The following is a 5,656-nucleotide window of genomic DNA, read 5'->3' as shown; positions in this document are numbered from 1 at the left end:
CAGAAGCCAGTCTTAAAAATTAAAAATTTAACCTGCCCCGACTTTGTATCCGAAAGTTCTTCCCAAAAAAGAAATGTTTTGTCTTTGATCGGCCCACTCATCGGAAGAAACTAGGCCAACTTGAGACAATGCATGATGATGAGCTGGACCCCGAATTCGTGCAACAAGTTACTGACTTCTGTTCCTACATCTTTAGCAATTCCAAAGTCAAAACTCTTTCAGGAGGCATCCAAGTCAATGGACCCCGTGAGTCCATTTCCCGGTCATTACTCTCACTGTTAAAAGATTAAAGGAAGGTGGAATTGCATCCACCTAGTTTCAGCTTTGAAAAATGCAAATCTACTACTCTTAGAGGCCCGGTGCATGAAATTCATGCACTCAGGGAGTTCCCTCAGGCCGGCCTGTGCCCTCTGGCAGTCCAGGAGGGAGAGGCTCCCGCCACCGCCCCACTGCCACTGCGCTCTCCAGCCGTGAGCCTGGCTTCTGACTGAGTAATGCTCTCCCTATGGGAGTCCACTGACCACCAAGGGGAAGCTCCTGAATTGAGCATCTTCCCCCTGGTGGTCAGTGTGCATCATAGCAACCGATCATTCTGCCTTTCGGTTGATTAACATATTAGCCTTTTATTATAAAGGATTATCTCCCTGGTATCTAACAGATTAGTCACCAAAAAGGATTTTATGTTTTTTCTTAAGTTTTAGAATGAATATGAACAGAATATGTATATAATGTCATGAAACTGGTAGACCAAAAAATGCAACCTCTTCTACAGGTATAGTTTGTTTAACTTGTCTTTGGTATATAGATCAGTGCATATTTTTAAACATAAAATGCAAAAAATGTGTGGGTGGATTAATTATCTTAACTTTATATTTCAAACATTTTTCCCTCCATTTTAAACTGTATAATGATTGTCTATTTGAATTAAAATTTAATTCTTAAAATTTGGAAAGAACCACCCTAGCAAGTGTGGTTTAGTGGGCTGGAGCATTGTACTGTGCACCAAAGGGTTGCAGGTTCAATTCCCTGTCAGGGCACATACCCAGGTTTTGGGTTCAATCCCTGGTCAGGGTGCCTAAGGGAGGCAACCATTCAATGTTTCTCTCTTCTGTATTCTCTCTCTCTCTCTCTCTCTCTCTCTCTCTCTCTCTCTCTCTCTCTCTCCTCTCTTTCTCTCTCTCTCTTCCTTTCTCTCCCTACCCCTTCATGTCTCTTTAAAATCAATGAAAATACATATCCTCCAGTAAGGATTAAAAAAATGGAAAGAACTTTAGAGATTATTTCATCCAAATCCCCTTCTTTATAGTTGAAGTTATTGAGGCCTTGAAGGATGGCTCCGTGTCAGACTTACCTCAGGTCATAAACCTTTATAAATTGAGATAGGACTCTCAAATCCAATCTCCTGGCTCCAAGTCCACTATTAATTTTTTTCAACTGTTTAAAACTGTATGGCTTATATTTCATATTGGCATGTTTATAAAGAGCTGAGCTTGATTGTAGCATAATACAACTTAAACCTATATGGAATCTTTGGAACTGAAATATAAGCAAACTAACACTTGTTAAGCCACTTAACTCCTCTTTCTTCTAATAATCCATCATTTTACCTTTTTAATTTCTTCCAATGCTCAGTTACACAAATGTAACCGAGATATATAATCTTATGACTATGTACATACTGCAATATTCATGTGCATATATATTTAAAATTTACATTGTAAAATATAATTTTATATTAGAATGTATCTAGAAAAATGAGGTCAGACTTTTTCATTTGATAGTCAATGTATATATGAAAATTTTATAAGCTACCATTCATAAAATTCATAATTTACATTTATGTTAAATAGCTAGATGGTATCGTACAGCTTTCAGGGGTTGCATTTTCAGCTGTTTTTGAAGCTACCTGCTCATTGATCAGAAGACACCATTTAAATTTCACTCCAGTCCTAGAAATAATCATTCAATCACAATACTTTATTGTATGGTGTGACTTTCTCTGACATCTGTTGCTCTGGAACAGAATAGTACCCAGAGTGACAAAGAGGGTGTTTTCTACTATTTTACTCATCCTGGAAAGATGGGCCGGAGAGGCCTACAACACATAAATATGTGAAAATCTTTATATGAAGTTGTTCACCAGAGACTTGTCAATGAGCTCAGCCATATTGGATCTGGCAGTCTTTCTACTGGGACAGTATTTGCCTTGAAGTACTATCTTTTCTCTTTTTCAATGTCAGCCTGAAGGCTCTTAGACAACATATGTTCATTTCATGTCTTAGAGATATTGCTTCTGGTATTGCAAATGCGTTACCACATTGAGCTTTTTTGTAAAACAGATGGTACATATTAAGGTCTCTGTTTCTTGTACAATTTCTGTAACAATGGCACTGCATCCCTCATGTTGACAAAAGTATCATCAACATCATGCAGTGCAGCCCTAGATTATGTCAGGATGGTAAATGAACACTTCAGACAGAAAGATAAATGATGAAGGTGCAACAAACCACTTAGGGAATTCAAACTGAAATTATTCTCTTAAAACTTTAGTTAGGATATACCCAGTTCTTTTCCTCTTTTGACTCTCTGTCAAATGGCTTTTCAAGTAAAACAATAGCATATCCACAGGATAGTTAACTTGCAGAAATGAGGTTATGAAGTAGACTTCCCCAGCCACAGTCAATCCAATATATGTCAGTGTAAGTGATATCTTAACATAAACTCCCGTTGCATGATTTTTAGGAAAAGCCTCTCGCTCTAACTAGAATCAATCTAAAAAGCCAGGCTAGCATTAGGGTTAAAAATCAGGTTGGGATTTACCCATGTCAGTGTAAGTGATATCTTAACATAAACTCCTGTTGCATGATTTTTAGGAAAAACCTCTAGACTCAATCTAAAAAGCCAGGCTAGAATTAGGGTTAAAAATCAGATTGGGATTTACCTAAATAAGCTTATGGCATTAGCCATGATCCATAGAATATTAATTTTGAATATTCTATAATGTTCACTAAAGGGAATAATTGTTGAAAGCAAAGCTCAGAGTCAGCAAATCTATGAATTTGGACATTTATGTTCCTATCCGTCACATGCCTTTGTCTATAAAAGTGACTTCTAATCGCTGCCTGAAAGTTGGATACCAATACTCAGAATGCTTCTGATTTTTTCTTAAGGGACAGAAGGCTAAAATTTCTGGTTTTGTCATCTAAACATGGCAATTATGAGAGGAAACAAATTCCCATAGTAAATATCTGGAAAGACTTGTAGTTAGGGTGAGTGGCAAGTGAGCCAGACACTTAAGACAGGTGGATGTCTGCACACATCTCTGTCTGCCGAGGAAACTATAAATATATACAGGGAGATGCAAGGGAATACAGTGGACATTAACAGGCAAGAGAGGCATTTGAGGACTGGCTGAACATTGAATTTATTCTTTAACTCACACAGAGAAGGTGGAAGACTATGTACTTGGAACATTTTAAAACAACCTCTACCAATATCATGGATTGCCTCATAAGTGATGCAATCACAAGAGAAACCAGAATAAAAAATTAAAAGAATTGAGCAGAAATATCAGCAATCACAAAATAAACAGGAGAACGATTGTCTGAAGTCTACTCAAATTACAAAAACTAAAAATTAAAAAAAAACAACAAGATCCAATCAACAAAATGATACTTAAAAAAATAAATTAAAAATTGGGAGCTACTAAAATATATCATCTAAAATGATTAGATTTCAACCAACATTTAGGAGGAATTTGAAGAAATAGCAATTTGTTATCCATACACATTTTACTAGAAACTATTTCTAATTGATCTTAGGTATATTTTAGCTTTAACTTTATTAACTTTAAGTAATTTTTATTTTGCAATGACAATCATTATTTATTTATTTATTTATTTGAGAGAGAGACATCAATGTGAGAGAGATACATCAATTGGTTGCCTCCCGCACATGCCCCAACCAGGTCCAGGGATTGAGCCTGCAAAGGAGATACATGCCTCTGAAGGGGAAGCAAACCCATGATCCCATGATCTAAGCACTGAGCAAAACTGGCCAGGGCTGACTTTCATTCCTTTGTTTATTTATTCATTTATTACATGGCTGCTGTACACTAATCATTTATGAAAAAAGAACACACCCTCTGGACTTTGCAAACTTTAAATATTACTCTATGTTTGTGTGTGTGTTCATATGCTTTTGTGAAATTACTGGTATTTTTTATCATTAGAGTATTACAGATGTCCTCCTTCTCCCTTCCCCCTACAAAAGGCTCCTGCCCTACCCCAAGCCTTCACCTCCACGGGCTCTGCATATAAATTATTTGGTTAATCTCTCCTGCTCCACCCATTTCCCTTGAGACCTTCCAGTCTGTTCCAGGCTTCCATGTCTCTGGACCTATTTTGTTCATCAGTTTACTTTGTTTCTTAGATTCCACATATAAGTAAAATCATGTGATATTTGTCATTCTCTAACTGGCTTATTTTGCTTAGCATAATAGTCTCCAGGTCCATCCATGATGTCCAAAGGGGAAGAGATCCTTCTTTTTTTACAGTCATGTGGTATTCCATTGTGTAAATGTACCACTATGGCTCATCTACTGATGGACACTGGGGCTGTTTCCAGGCCTTAGCTGTTGTAAATAATGCAGCTATGAACATAGGGTTGTGTATATTCTTTCTTTCTTTTTTTTAAAATATATTTTATTGATTTTTTACAGAGAGGAAGGGAGAGAGATAGTTAGAAACATCGATGAGAGAGAAACATGGATCAGCTGCCCCCCACTGGGGAAGTGCCCGCAACCCAGGTACATGCCCTTGACCTGAATCGAACCTGGGACCTTTCAGTCCGCAGGCCGACGCTCTATCCACTGAGCCAAACCGGTTTCGGCAATGTTGTGTGTATTCTTTCTGATTGATGTTTTGGGATTCTTAGGATACATTCCCAGAACTGGGATTGTTGGGTCAAATAGAAGTTCCATTTAATTTTTTGATGCAAGTCCATACTATTTTCCACAGTGGCTGCACCAGTCTGCATTCCCACCAGCAGTGCACTAGATTTCCTTTTGTCCACATCCACACCAGCACTTGTTTGTTGATGTATCGATGGTAGTTATTCTGGCTGATGTGAGGTGATACCTCATTGTCATTTTAATTTGCATCTCTCTGATGATTTGTGACACTGAGCATTTTTTCATATGTCTGTTGACAATTTGTATGTCCTCTTTGGAGAATTGTCAATTCAGGTCCTTTGCCCATTTTTTAATTGGAATGTTTGTTTTCCTCTTTTTGAGTTGTATGGTTGTTTATATATGTTGGAGATTGACTTCTTATCACATCTCATTGACGAGTATGTTCTCCCATACAGTGGGTTCCCTTTGCATTTTGATGATGGTTTCTTTTGCTATACCAAAGATTTTTAGATTGAAGCAGTCCCATTTGTTTTTTCTGTTTGTTTGTTTATTTGTTTTTAAATATATTTTATTGATTTTTTAAAGAGAGGAAGGGAGAGGGATAGAGAGTTAGAAACATCGATGAGGTAGAAACATCGATCAGCTGCCTCCTGCACACCTCCAGCTGGGGATGTGCCTGCAACCAAGGTACATGCCCTTGACCAGAATCGAACCTGGGACCTTTCAGTCCTCAGGCCGACGTTA

The sequence above is a fragment of the Myotis davidii genome, unplaced genomic scaffold (genome assembly GCF_000327345.1).
Source record: "Myotis davidii unplaced genomic scaffold, ASM32734v1 scaffold636, whole genome shotgun sequence".
Taxonomy (NCBI): Eukaryota; Metazoa; Chordata; class Mammalia; order Chiroptera; family Vespertilionidae; genus Myotis; species Myotis davidii.
Note: the sequence above shows the minus strand (reverse complement) of the source record.